This window comes from Hyalella azteca, unplaced genomic scaffold, assembly GCF_000764305.2.
Source record: "Hyalella azteca isolate HAZT.00-mixed unplaced genomic scaffold, Hazt_2.0.2 contig6663, whole genome shotgun sequence".
Taxonomy (NCBI): domain Eukaryota; kingdom Metazoa; phylum Arthropoda; class Malacostraca; order Amphipoda; family Hyalellidae; genus Hyalella; species Hyalella azteca.
In genome coordinates this window covers 180,208-196,279 of record NW_025936817.1, presented here as the reverse complement: position 1 = coordinate 196,279, position 16,072 = coordinate 180,208, and the positions used below count along the sequence as shown (strand labels likewise).

The window sequence follows — 16,072 nt, the reverse complement described above, 5'->3', positions numbered from 1 at the left end:
CAGCTGCTGCCTAATTCTGAGATACTTTCCGCCTCGAGTCTAACTCTAACCTGTTCAATGTCAGCAATACTTGTGAGACTTGGCGTCTGAGGACTCGATTTGGAAATGTGTTTAGATTCATGTCGCTAAGTCGAATTATAAAGCAAATAAGTTGTGGAAAAGATTCATGTCGCTTCGACTTTAATTGAATTGTAATACAAAGAACTTAAGAAGTTGCGGGATGATGAAGGCTAGCTGTCTTTAGTATATTTATATTAATTATTTCCATGTTACGGTGAATGGATGTCAAAATTGTTATCAGAATTATTGTAAAAGATAATTATGCCGAATAGGAGTGAAGGCTTTACAACTGACCAAGGAACTAATTTAGTAATTACCTTGGGGTTAAAAAATGTCTTCCGTTCGTGAAGATTTTCTTTGACTTTTTAAAAATATTACACAATTCACAGCAAATTCAAAAGTTGCAAAGAACAATGTGTGAGATTCGTATAATCAGCAGCCTGAATTTCAACTTATACTGTAATAAATGCTCGTAATATATTCAGGCAAAATGAAGTCGAAATCTTGTTTTGAAGATTGCAATGCGTTAGCAGCATTCAGAACAGCTCAGTTACTAAGTTCAGCCGTTGATTTCTGTCTATAAAACCATCATTGACACGCATTTTCGTGAAAGGGATAAGCCGTTTTCATAATAATATTAAGTAATATAAATTTAATGACGAAATTTGTATATATAATCGGCATGCAAGACAGACCTGTCGTGTGCGACTCTGGAATTAGTATAGCAAGCAATGCAGTTCATTTGCGAATACCGAAGTCCAAGTGTCGCAAGCAAGCTCCAGTCAATGCATACACAAAATGTGAAGCCTCTCTCCATCATAGATTTACTTTGATAGATTGTTAGATTACTTGATTCGATTATTAGATTATAATCAGATTATTTGATTTTCCAATGGCAAAAAATACATCTTCTTGGGGACATTTTTTATTGTCCCCTACAAAGAATATCCGCTTTGGTAAACAATTGCATGAGAACGATGCATGATATGGGTGGAGAGCCGTGGGATTAGTTTCTTGCGCGGCGTTATGTTTCAACAGAGCTTGTTGAATGTCAATCAACTTTATTCCGCATTGGAAATATGCTCGCAATTGAAACACGTTCGGCCATTAATTAAGTGGCCTCTAATCATTCGGTCTGTAGGTGGCCTCTGATGAATCGGCCAATATGCGGCCTCCGATAAGTTGCCCAATGAGTGACTTTTGATGATTCGGCCGTTAAATGGCCTCCCAAAATTCGGCATATAAGTGGACACCGATAATTCAGCCTTAATTAACACTGTATTCAGCTGTCAAGGCCTCATGTTTCACAGCTCTCATGGATCACACTTGGACGGGGCAGTTGGCTGTGAAGTGTGAACTACTGCACAGCTTTTTTTATTACTAGTAAAATGTTGACGTTTGTCCCATTGTGATAAACTTTGATGTTGATGATGGATGTAGTGCATTGCATCTTTTTATTACTTCGGTTCAAGATGCGATTTCATACTAGTTTATGAATAGATGGGTGGCTCCTAAATTTCCTTTACCAATCTTATGTCTAACTTTCATGTTTCATAATACATTATTTACTTAAGTAAATGAACATCAAATGAAGTTGATGTTCATCAATCGAAATTTTAAAGACAGCATCAAGTTGATGGTCATACATTAAAGGTTTAAAGACAATGTTATGGGTGTGCGATTATTGTGTACTAGCGTTAGTTTAAGCACAAAATAATTCTGCTTTAACATAAAAATTGTTCGAAATAGAAAATAATAACTTACAGCGCGATTGTTATTTCATTTAAGAGCACGTATAATTAGAGCTATGAGTATATATACATATGTTGTCATACAAGGAATTTTCCAGTAGTCAACCACCACCACATTTTTGAAGCATTTCGTGAATGTAATTTCTGCTCAAGGAAAGGGGATTTCTGATACTTTTAAATGCACTTCCCTTTAATCTTGTGCATATTTTATTTTGTGTACTTGATTCTTTTCTTTTGATGGCTTGGTTCATGTTTTTAGTCATGGCCAGTACTGGCCGAAACCATTTCTTTCTCTTTAAATCCTTATTATTATACCTTGAATTAGAATTTACTTTCCATATCATTTGAATAATAACCGATCATTAAGAGAATGCATCCATGTTCGCTTTCATCTCCTCCTTAGTTGTGCAGTCGGTAGACTTCGAAAAAAATCTACTAAAATGGAGAAAGTTACAGGACCTTCTTCCCTCTGTAATTTGCTCTCGGAAAATAACCCCATCCGCTCTGCCCCAGGTCGTTCGTTACAGCCTACGGAATTATTTTTTATCAAGATGAATTTAAAAGGTCGGTCACACCTGTGATTTACTCCCTTATTTTTTCGTAGCTGAGTTTCTCATACGAAAAAACTTAGGATTACATGCAGCGGGCGCTTGTGTTAGACATTTCAGTGTTTCTCTCGTGTTGCTTTCGGACATTTTTCCTGCGCACCCATGCCCTTGTATGCCCAGATTTTTTGAAGACTACCGAGCTTATATACTTTTATTGATAAGTAACCCAGTAGGCATTCGGTGGTTGAATCAACGTTGAATCAACTACGCATTACGACATTGAGATCGGGGTGAAAGGAGGTTTAGAATGAAAATTGAAGCAACATCTTTCATGCAACGTCGTACTGACGTTACAATTCAACGTTGAATCAATGTTGCTACTACGACGTTGCTGCAACGTTGAATGACATTGATCGGACGTTTAATTTTGGTTGTTCAGCACTTCAACCTGATATCAACATTGATTCAACGTTTAAAAATAAATAAACATTCAACGTACCAATATCGACGTTGTTTCAACGTTGAAATAAGGTTATTTTACATCCGTTTCAGTTTTGATCAGATTTTGACGTTGATCGGACGTTTAATTTTGGTTGTTCAGCATTTCAACCTGAAATCAACATTGATTCAACGTTTAAAAATTAGTAAGAATTCAACGTGTCAATATCGACGTTGTTTCAACGTTGAAATAAGGTTGTTTTACGTCCGTTCTAGTTTGGTCTGATTTCGACGTTGATATGACGTTTAATTTTGGTTGTTCAGCACTTCAACTTGAAATCAACATTGATTTAACGTTTAAAAATTAGTAAACATTCAACGTACCAATATCGACGTTATTTCCACGTTGAAATAAGATTGTTTTACATCCGTTCTAGTTTTGATCAGATTTCGACGTTGACGATTGGACGTATAATTTGGGTTGTTCAGCATCTCAACCTGATATCAACATTGATTCAACGTTTAAAAATTAGTATAAATTCAACGTACCAATATCGACGTTATTTCAACGTTGGAATAAGTTTGTTGTACGTCCCTTCTAGTGTTGGTCAGATTTCGACGTTGATATGGCGTTTAATTTTGGTTGTTCAACATTTCAACCTGAAATCAACCAATAATCAACGTTGTTTCAACGTCAGATGCCTGCTGGGAAGTGTCCCTCAGGCTCGCCCCATGCAAGCTTGGTCGGATCCTCGGCGATGAGTGAACCAATGTTTGGAACCGTTCACCAACCTTTTTTAAATATCTATTCACTTGTGTACGAAAGTGCAGCCAATGATCAGCTTCTCCCATTTCAAGTTTTTTCTTAATTTCCGCTACTTACACTTAAGAAGACCTCGTAAAGAGGTGTCTAATTCAACATTGGGTTGGTTATGTCAAGCGGTGCTCCCTCCCATTTCCAGTTGTTTTTTTCTTCTAATTTCCGCTGCTTAAATGCAACAAGAACTTGTTACGAGGTTGATACGTCAAACCACGGATTGGTTTTGTCAGCGGGTGATCCGCTTCTTATTTTTCCAGCTGCTTCCCTAGTTTCCGCCACTTGCATGTACAAAAATACCTACGAACGAGGTGGAAATGTTGGTATGGTCCGGGTTGGATATGTCAACCCCCGGTTTGGTTAAGTCAACCGGTGATCCATACTCATTTTTCAAGTTCTCTCTTAATGTCCGCCACTTGCATGTGTAAGAAGACCTTATAATGACTAGGTTAATTACGAGGTTGTTAATTCAACCCCCGACACCCTCTCCTGCAATCAGAGCAGGACCTCCGACGCTCATCTCATCGTCAGGCAGCGGCAAATCAACGGCGCGCGCAGCAGGCGTGAACGTTTGCAATTTTTACCTTCTTTGCGACCTGGCTGGAAGTTTTTCCTTAGCTTTTCTTGATCAGGGCAGATCAAGTTGGTCTTTTTAATTTCTCGATCATGTATGAAGGTAGATTCTTCGCTTCTTGATAAGAAAGATCATGTTAGTCTTTTTGATCAAGTACGTATAAAGATAGCTTCGTTGCATTTTGATCAAGAAAGATATCTAGCTAGCCTTCTTTAACATGTATGAAGGAAATTCCTTCGCTTCTTCATAAGGAAAGATCAAGTTAGTCTTCGCAATCAGGTATGGAGGTACCGTAGCTGCTTTGCTTTTTGATCGAGAAAGATCAAGTTTCATTTGGACATCTAGCTTCATCGCAGAAGCTGTCGTTTGGACAAGACGCAGGGTTTGTTTTGGCTGACTGTTTCTTCATTCGAATGCGAACTTGTACCGAACCCAAAGTCCGCGGTTATTCATATCTTTGTGTTGTATAACGTGACACTTGATTATATTTTTTGGTGATCTAACTATACTTTTTTGGAAATGTAGGTCTGTCATCGGCATTTGCACAATTTTTTACTTGTGAATTTTCAAAATGCCTCTATGGGTCAGTTTTTTAACAATGGTCGTTATGTGAGCTGACCGAATGATAGTAGTTATTAATGATAATTGGACGAGTACCAATCATGGCAGGCATAATCATTTTATGAGAAGAGAATGGTTGTTGCTATGATTATTGTTTCAGAGCGGGATGATATATGATGATGTGTTAGCGCCATTGTATATGCAGTGATTGCGTCACCGAGATGAGGGGAGCTATATATATAGGCGCGGGGGTTCGAACCTCGGGAAGCTCTGTTGATTTCGCGGTGTTGTTGGTGGACGAGTTTGGTCGCCGTCAAAAAGGTGGTGCTTCCAGCATGGCCTTGGGCCTGTGTTCCTAAACGAACTCTGGGTGTGTGTTAGCTGGGATCTTAAGGTGATCGAGGTGAAGTCTCCCCCATCCTCTGTTCAGGTTCTGCTCTGTCAGTTACGTCATCGCCGCGCATCTTTTCCTCCTTCAAGAAGTCGTGCGCATCCAAGCACGCAAGAACGATCGGTGACTTCGCATTATATTATGTTGTTCAGAAAATAGTAATGGGAGAACGATACACGGATCTTGGATGAATTATCATTAGTTTGTTCATAAAATAGTAATGGCGCTCGGTAAAATCGTGAGTCTCACCGCCGAGAATTTTATACCAATACAGTACCTATCGCTGCAATAATATAATATTAATAAATTTTTCATACGGTAATATCAGCAAGCCCCAAGAAGGGCTCCGTGATTTCGTTCCATGAATTTCAACGCGGAAGTTCACCTTGTTCGCGCTTGAGAAACTTTAAAATTTATCGAAAAATTGTAACGAATTCATCGTATTGTGCAAGATGCGCGGCGACGTCTCCTTACAAGCGAATGATGATCTCTGAATTTTGTATCTTGCAATAATTTTGTGCTTCCTGTTGAAGGGGAGATTGTAAAAAAAATATAACTCAGTACTCACTGCAGTGAGTGACAGAGAGCGCATTTTCTCGTGGACGAAAACTTGAGGTCACGGACGGAGAGACAGACAGACGGACATGGCGAGCACAATAGTGCATTTTTTCCATAAATGAGAAAATACGCTAAAAGTACGAAATAACATCCTTAACTTTAGTCGTTTAACATTCTCTAATTCAAATTTATGACTTACAATCACTGTTTAATTCAACTTAGACCTTATTTAATTCTGATTATTTGTGCACAGTTTCATTAATCTAAATCGCGACTAGTTTTGTCAATCTTCACATTATCGAGATGACATCATTTGCACCTGCACTCGTTTCTAACAGCGTTCGTTCCCATCTTCCTGATCTTTCCTCTCCTCCCTAAAGACAGGCGGTGACATCACTAGAGTAACTTGCATGACAGGATGGGCGGCTCCTGCAGAACTTTTCACCTCGTTTTCCTTTTTGTTTGCTTGCTCTAAAAACTCTAAGACGCCTCTATAGTGCAGCGGTCCTGCCGATAGGCCTGTTTGGTTCCATGCTAGGCTGTATATATATGATTACTACTTACTTAATCAATACGTTTACGGTACTATAATTATACGTTTAATAAATATGTAATGCACGTCCGTATATATTATTCCTTTAAGCAGGTTAATTGTATTGAAGACCAGAGTAATTGATTTATTGACAATTTTCTTATTAGTTTTTTCAATAGAAATATATACGTATATTATATATGTTATATTACACGAGCATTTATTAATGCGTAATACTCAATTAATAGTGAAGGTGAGCAATTTTTCCGTTAAAATCAATAAACCCTGCTCCTAACATCAATAATGGACTTCAGTTCGTCAATTTTAAGAAAAAACTAAAAAGTATCCCCTAAGTGAAACGAGATATAAATTAATGAGAGATTACTGTACATCTTTCACCCACTTCCTTACCTAAAAATCTATATAGATAGATAATTTTTTAAATCACTCATTCATCTTAATTAAATTCGCAGTTGAAAGTAATTTATAACTGACTGGACGTATATTTTAAAAAATATTTCTTAACTCGTTCCCGCTTACAACTTGTTCGGTTTCCGCGGCAGCTGTGCGCGCGTGACGCGTCACGCAGACGTGACCGGGCAGAGGCGCGTTTGTGCAACTGACCTTAAAAACGAAACTTATGAACCTTCCGTTGTTCTTTAATAAGAGGATATGTCACGTTTTGAAACACAGGTTTAGGTTTGTGACGAAATTTTGCTATTAGCAGAATGAAATTGATTGAATGAAGTTGTTATCGCGGGTGAAGTTCCCCAATTCAGCTCTGATGTTGAAACATCGCCAATCCGAGAAGTTGGTAGAATTATAATATTAGTTTTATAATGTTTAATAATAGTTTTTTAATGTTTCAAAAATCGATTGCTTTGCTACATTACGATGAGACTAAATTATACTCAATACATAACAATTGATTTTTTAGTATAATTTTTCAATTTTAAACTCTAACTTTAATTAGTTTGAATCTGTTTATCGGAAAATAAGTCTAGTCCCGATTTAAGCAGTCGGAAATAAACCTCGGACGTAAATACCGTTTAAGCTCGTAATTGTGATTCAGTTGAGAAATTTCTGTCTCAATAAAGGGCTTGACTGTAAGTGACGCATGGCAGTGGCCTAATCATACAAACACCGTCATGACATATGGTCTTAAAATTTTAGGAGTTGAATTTTACAGGGCTTTTTCGTTCCATTATGACCTAAAGTCGCCACTTCATCAATAATATTAGTTAACTGCGTTCCTTTTCGAGAATATTCATTCGCTGATATCAGACTCGTTTTTCTAGAGATTCTCTCAACGAACTTAGGGGTTAATCCAAATTTTTGCACGTGAAAATTTTTAACTTATCGTAACGATAAATTCAATGTTGGCTCGTCTTTATGTTTCTACTGATACCCGTTCTAATTGCATTACTTCCCTTTGTCATTCTTTCAAAATATTTTATTGTGAAATTTTTGTACTTACACAGAATTATCGTCTCTAAATCAAAGATTTAAAAATTTATCTCGAGCTACTTTTCAACATTCGGACATCCATGCCAACCATATAAACAAAGCCAACATAAAAATTTCTAACTATTGTTTGTAAATAACAAACAATTTTTCCCAACAATTCATGCGCCGCAACAAAAAACAAATATTTTTCACTTTGAGCAATCTTCTCCCCTGGAAGCCAACGCACTCGTGACAGTCGAAGCTGTGGTGTCTTCAGGTCCACAATTATGTACACTCGCATGAACTTGCCATGCACGAGAAATGCGCTCAGCAGGTACAGAAATTTCCTTCGAAAGTTGCACGGCTTCGTGACTTCTCTTCAAAATTTTCTTCGGTTGAACCCTCTCCTTTTTTTGAGAAGCGGTCCAAACTTTATAGGAGTTTCTTCGCTACCAAAAGAAGGAATGACTCCACTTGTCGCGGGAAATGACACTATCCTACCGGGGCAGTACTTTCAAAACTCGCTTAATTGCTTGTGGCGGCCAATTCCTCGTCTGTGATTGGTGGACTTAGCTTAAAATCACTAACTCCGTCAGTGATTGGCTGACGGAGTTACAAACTCGCAACTTTTCTTGATAGTACGGCTCCAGATCGTTTTTGTCAGCCCGCTAATAAATGTTATGTATGTAATAGGACTCGACTACTGTAGCAGTCGCTCGCCGCTCGACAGCTCGTCTCATTCGCGGACGGTTAGCTCGTGTGGACCGCAAACGGCGCAGCGATGAGATCAGCTCAACGAGATCCGGCTGATCTCGGGTCAATTGAGCGTATCCTTGCAAGATACGTCGAGCATCCAGGTCACGCAGAACTGGCTTCCTGAGAACAGAAAACAGATCTGTAAACAGGGAATAGGAAGCAGATCTGTAAACAGTGAATAGGAAGCAGATCTGTAAACAGTGAATAGGAAGCAGATCTGTAAACAGTGAATAGGAAGCAGATCTGTAAACTGTACATAAATTTCTAAAGAAGTCAAAGGTCCAGAGATATATGTAGGACTCATATCTTTATATAATACAGAGATCTTTGTCATTAACGCTAACTCGATTCTCCAGAGCCTCGTCGTCGCTGTCCTCGTCCTATAGTTGCTTTGCCTCTTCGTTCGTACGATTTAATTTTCATTCGTCATTTATTCATTTCGTCTTTTCATACGTCATTTATCAAATTCGTCTTTTCATTGGTCATTTATTCACTTTGTATATTTATTCATGCGTGACGAAATTTAATTCCAGGATCTTAATTAGTTTGCAATTTGCGGGTTTATCATAAAAGAAGGGCGACGCGATTATTTGTTAACGTGGTAATTCCCTTAACGGGCTGGGTAAATGTGCAGCTTATTCTAATGATGATGATGGTGACTTGTAAAAAATTGCCACTACGCCATTTTTGGCTTTCTTGAGTTTCTAATTAAAGTTCCGCTCTACATTTATGGCATTGGGGCCATTCAGTTGATAAACGTAATATTTGAAGTATCGTTGCTGCACACATCCTTCTTGTTAGGTGAAACATTTTCTCTGCGTCTTGTGTCACAAAAAACATTTATCCTCACTTTATTCTAAATTATTTAGTATTTACACACTGATTATTTGATTCACAAACTTTTCCTCTTTGTCTCACACTTCAACACGACTTGCGAGAAATTTTATTTCCTACACACTCGAAAATACACTTTTCCTCGTGACTTACACTGCGTAAGTTTTTTCGTTATTCTCCGTTACCCTAAAAAATTTCTAGACTCAGAAAAATGAATATGTCATAGTGTCACATGATGACACTTTCTTACCCACAGCACAAGCAGAATGGGGACGTAGCACTGATCCTCCCTTCGCAGAGCCGAATTGGGTCAGAAAAATATGGCCTCTACGACGGCAAAAATCTATCGCCATTTGGACCAAGTCTAACTCATTCCTTTGAGTGCACATTGTACAATCCACCCTTATGGGGTATTTCATCCCAATTTCGGCAACCACTTCTTCGACTGTTCTGCTCGTAGCGATATTCTGTGTCTGATAAATCAACGGCCGTTTACGGACCGCCCTACTGCATATATGTAGCCTATTATGACCATGACGACCTTGACAACCCTTCATCGACTAGCATGAAAATATTAAAGACGACCATGAAAACATTATAGACCATCCATTGACGATCATGAAAACCTTATAGACCATCCATCCACGATCATGTAAACCTTATAGACCATCCATTCATGATCATGAAAACCTTATAGACCATCTATCCACGATCATGAAAACCTTATAGACCATTCATCGACGATCATGAAAACCTTATAGACCATTCATCGACGATCATGAAAACCTTATATAGACCATCCATTGACGATCATGAAAAAACCTTCTGAAAACCCATCGACAATCATGACGAAGATCTATGGAAGAACACGACGATGGGACGATTTCTTCAGCTCCAGCTGAAGAAATCATTCTATTCCTGCTGATAATGATGATTGTGGTAATGATAGTGACCTGTTTTTACTGCTAATGGGAATGAATGTGCAAATGGTGATAGCACTTGACCTTATCGATTGCACTTCCCTGGATGATGGTGCTTGGCAGTGGTGGAGCGATGACATGGACCTAAAAGTCAATTTAACGCTGCCGATTTCTTTTAACTGTGACAATTGGTAACAGTTTGTCTTGGTTTTCTTTCAAGATTTGCTCTCAATCTCGAAGCCTTTCCCTAAACGGAACTTGGGGCTTCTTGTTAAAATGAATTAAAAACGGTGTGCATTTTCCCTCAGATTAAGCTGCGAAGAATCGCAACCGAAATCACGTAAGCAAAATCGGTCATTATTGTGGACACCGAAGATTCAGCCAACATTTTCACGAGGAATTAACCCTATAAACAATCTATAGCTCCCAAAAAAATCTTTCCTAAAAAGTCATCAGTTTGGTACATAAATTCTGCTGGTATATACTGTATTTTTACTTAACATATTTTCGGCATTTAATAAAAAATTAGATCAGTACTCGCAGCAGTGAGTGACAAAGGGCGTGATTTTCTCGTCCGTTCGTGACGTGAAGTCACGGACGGACAAGACGAGCACAGGCGCCTTTTTTTCCCATAAATGAGAAAATGCGCTAAAAAGATCCAGGAAGGATGGAGAGAGAATCTTTCGTCTGGAAACGGTGCCTTATGAGTTAAAGGACCAGGGAGTGTGATCATCAAGGAAGTTCAGGGGCGCGACGCAACAATGGCGGAGTTCTGCTTGCCTGCTCCTCGCGAGTAACGGAGAGCTCCCTGAACGTGATCTGTGCGTGCCGTGTGTGCACTCAGAGTACTTTATGCGTTATATTGTCCCAAATTGTGACCCATTTTATGCTCGTAGCACTGATACGCCGTTTTCGATGGGCCAAACTGAGCATGCATGATTACCCAGACATGGGCAAATATTTAATATCTATTTGGACAAAGCCTCACTCATTTCTCTGAGTGTACCTAATGAACATGGTGCAGTGACAAAAGTTTATACTTGGGAATTTCGTTGATATTTATTTCTGCAATTGAGTTTGTTTTGTTGGCTGGCGAAAGGTAAATAAGTGCTACTTAAATAAAAGTATCACTAATGAATTTCCTCATTCATTTGGTAACATAAAAGACGTTAGGATTTCTGAAGCCTTATGATCATCTTATTTTATTATTAATTATCTTCATCTGAAGCCTTATGATTTATTATCGCCATTAATGCAGAGCCCTCTAGCGTCCAGCTTTGCATACATGTCTAATTTCAAAATTGCTGTTTTGTTTATATCTGAAACTAATTCTTCAAATTAGACAAGTATAACGTTCTTTAGTTTCAGGCTACACCTGGTGAACATGTACGTACGTCGCATGTCAATTATTTTTAAATGAATCAATTTCAAAAATGCATTTGTAGGGATGCAATGTGGTGTTTTGCACTCGAAAGAATATTGAACGACTAATGCTTAAATATTGCATAGCTGCAAATTGATTCATCATTCTTAGGTCAACAGCTTCGAACGATGATGAAAGGAGAGTCTGGAATTGTGTTTTCCGAGCATACCATTATTTAAATAATGAAATCGTTTTTAATTGCGTTCAGTAATGTAAATTTTTAAGGTATTTTCTTTGTAATTCTGCTTCTCGTGCGGAAAATTTTTCATCAATAACATTTTATGGGGTATTTAACCCTCAGTAATCCCGAGTTAGATATCTGCAAAAAGTTCACTCGTGTTTATTCTTCAAATTTTTTTCTGGATTTTAAATTTTTAAAGACCTTTTTGAATTTGGTGATTTATGAAACCACATCCTTCTTAAGCTCATATTTTTTTCTGAGCCATTATTTTTTATTCGAACAAGGATCTACAGCGCGGGACGGCTGGAGGACGAACGTGCACAGCTTGTTTTCATGTTTTTTTATACAACAAATGACATGGCATTACGAAGCAGCGTAGCGTGATCGACACGTGGATTACATGGCTACTTTATGCCTCCGGAACACATACGCGTTATTTACATTCAGTATTTATCATCATTATTTATAATCATCAAACACGGAAGCACTAGTGAGTTTTCCTGCAGGTGCCTGGCAACACTGGCGGTTGATTTGATCGCGTACTTCCCGCTAGATAGAATTGCACACGAACTTCCCACTCGCTTGAATTTAATTATCCTAAATTTCATTTGTAATCTGGCATATTTCCATGTACCAAAATATTAATTCGAAGTTTGGGATTAACAGCGAATTTCAGACGTATTTGCTGTAAATTTCAAAAGGAATTCATCGTTTTTGTGGACGAATTGCCAATGACGTAATACTTTAAATGTATCAGCATTAATGCATGCATAACTAGCGTAGCTAGCGCGCCATGCAACAGGTTTCCTCTGAACGCATCACCGACCAAGTGTAATTACCTGACAATGTTTACACAGAGCAATGCTGATGTGCAGTCATGCAAACACTGTTTCCGTTTTATCTGTTAGAGTGGCAATTATAATTCTTTATTGGGAATGAAGATATTTACTTCTCTGATCAAGAGATATTCAGATTGCATAACATTAAATAGATTTTGAAAGATTTCATCAACTGAAAGTTCTGTTTAGGTAATCGGTTCTCTTTTGGTACTTCGTTTTGTTCGAGTACTTGCTTTTGTTTAGGTACTTGGTTTTGTTTAGGTACTTGGTTTTATCCATGTAGTACCAGGTATATTTATTTGACAGCAACATCAGCACCAGGTGCCTACTTAGAATTAGTCTTCATTTAGAATAGATGTCGTTAAAATGCTGATCTTCGTGCATATGTTCTTATATTGTATAGTGATCTGACTATTTAACAATTGTTTTTATTTCTTCATTAATTACAGGATGTAAAATTGTGCATAAACTGTGAACAATTTTCCTTCCGGACAACGCACGATGAAATTAAATGTTAGTAACATATAGGTTGTAAGTTATTAGAAAATGAAAACGCGTTCTCACAAATATCTTTCCTTGTACGTTGCGTGGATGTGCCAGCAATAACATCTAATCTGGACCCAATCGACCTGTGTTGCGAATAATAGTTTGAAATCCAGGCATTCTAAAATTTTTTCGAATATATTAAAATGGTTTGGAAAATATCATACAAGCATAATACTTAAGGATGCTATATACTTAAGGATAGATTTTCTAATGAATTCTGGGAGTGCTTACTTTTATATTTAAGACTTTAATTATACCTCAAGCTTGAATTTCTAACTATATTGTAATAAATGAAATAAGTGTTACACTGAGCCTATATTTATTTAGAAGTTTTATATGTGACAGTGAGATGTCTGCGTATACCACGCATATTGCAGACCCCCACTACACACTCAGAGAACTAAATGAGATTTTGTCGAAATGTCGATGGCTTCTTTCTCTTTGCTTGTGTCATCCGGACCTAAATTGGCCTAGTAAAAGGGCATCAAGGCAGAAAGTTCGTCATTATTTGCGCAATATTACTCATTCATTTTTTTCACTATTTTGACAATATTATTAATTAATTTTTTCACAATTTTGACAATATTATTAATAAATTTTGTCACTATTTGGACACTATTATTAATTAATATCTTCACTATTTTGACAATATCATTAATTAATTATGTCACTACTTGACAAAATTATTAATTAATTTCTTCACCATTTTGACAATATTATTGATTAATTTTTTTCACAATTTGACAATATCATTAAATAATTTTTTCCCTATTTGGACAATATTAATAATTAATTTTGTCCCTATTTGGCAAAATTATTAATTAATTTTTCAATATTTTGACATAATTACTCATTCATTTTGTCACTATTTTGACAATATTAATAAATAATTTTTTCACTATTTTGACAATATTACTCATTCATTTTGTCACTATTTTGACAAAATTATTATTTATTTTTTCACTATTTTGACAATATTACTGATTCATTTTGTCACTATTTTGACAATATTATTAAATGATTTTTTCACTATTTTGACAATATTACTCATTCATTTTGTCACTATTTTCACAATATTAATAAATGATTTTTTCACTATTTTGACAATATTACACATTTACTTTTTTGAAGGCAGTAATGGCAACATAGCCGAGTTTGCCGTGATGTTGAGGGCGTGGCACGACACCCTCTCCCCAGCTGTTAAGGGAACATATAAGGGGGGACCTTATAGGGATAAGGTCAAACTGTTGCGAGGTGTCACAGACGCGCCCGTAAACTTCATATCTGCTATCATACCTGTGCAAAATCTTGGGTTTTTAGAGATGTTTAAGTTAATATATTTATTTGTTTCAACTTTTATCTGAAGCGTTGCAAATAATTGTGTAAATTAATGAATTTGTTTTTCAACGCGTTCCCTGTTTCTGAATCATTCATTCAAAATATGCGAATACATGTGTTGAAAATACCAGTTGGTCTTTACAATGCAGCACTATGCACAGTTGACTACAGTAATTTGCTTGGTTGAATTGCCAGACGTTAGATGGTGCAGAATTGACCGTAACTCCTTCCCGATGAGGAAATGTAAGAGACTTGGTCCTGTCAGATGGATGATGCATGGATTATGTATTTAATATTAATATTATAATATTTGAAATGAAAACTCAATACTTCATTTGAAACTTCGGTTTATCTTTTTTTCAATAAGGATTTTATCCCTTTTGGAGGTGGTTCTTAATTTTTAAATGCATGATTTGATATGTCATCTCGTATATCATCGTATAATGTCGAACAGGATCGATTCCTTGAGTTAAATTTACACATGTAAGTATTTTTATTCGGTGTAAATAACTTGTTACTAGCATACGGTTAAATTTCTCTTCTAAATCGAGAAATTTTCTTGTTTTGCACATACTTTGTGTCTGAATTTCAGAAGTATGTGATTAATCTTTTTTTATTGCAACATCACTCTTTTGTTATTTTATTATTGATAATTACTTTTTCAGAAATCTTTGATATGTCGACGCTCTCAAAAAAAGACTGGATATCACGCAACCAACTTTCGACTTCCGAATCGCAAAAAAAAAAAATAACCGAACAATAATTTCTTAACTGCGCTATATATCGACCGCTAAATTACTAGTGGCTCAAATTGACAATCCCGTATACGGATACAACACTCACTTATACGGATTCGAATCCATCACAGAGACTCACAAATCTTGGAAGTTGATATATTGTAAGAAAAGTTGTTGTTATTTACAGTTTTCGCTCGAAGAGGAAATAACGCCGTTATTGTCCCCGCGTATCACGATGCAAGGGTAACTGAGACACCTGCAGCCTCGCTTCAGATTATCTCATTTACCTTCATGTTGAAAACGCTATTATCAGTTGCAGTGGAGCTTTAAGGCTAAATTTCCTAAGTTCTGCCGAAGAGAAATGATTCTGAAATTCGCGATAAAATAGCCTGTAAAGTTTATATTAACCAAGCCAAATTTTGTGAACTTTCGAAATATATATTTTTCAACGCAACACAGAATCATTATTTCTCAACCCATTTTCTGCAGCCTCAGGAGCGGACTAGCCAGGTGTTTTAAACCTTGCACTGCTTGCATTGTTCGAACATAACATCACAACATCCCACATCTTCATGCCGTAGCATCTGACCTCACAATTAACTTGGGTCGTTATGCCCTGCATTAACCTTGGCCATTGTTAACCGTGCAACGTACAACGAATTCTGTACTCGTCCGTACAATGGAGACGAGTTTCGTAACTGCAGTCACGGTTTATTCGGCCCTTCATTGTCTCATCTTCGTATTAGTGCGAGATGATGAGGTGACGATGGGGGAATGGCTATGGAATGATGGGAGGTGATGACTGTGGAGTGATGGGAGGTG

The 16,072-nt window shown here is 37.1% G+C and overlaps 2 protein-coding genes across 2 annotated transcripts in view; both read left to right on the top strand.

Moving 5' to 3' along the window:
- Positions 1-16,072, top strand: part of LOC108674400 — a 45,883-nt gene that overhangs the window by 273 nt on the left and 29,538 nt on the right. The gene's annotated exons all lie outside the window — the stretch shown is intronic.
- The window catches only part of LOC108674393 (accumulation-associated protein-like), a 29,293-nt gene that overhangs the window by 306 nt on the left and 12,915 nt on the right, over positions 1-16,072 (top strand). The window lies entirely within an intron of this gene.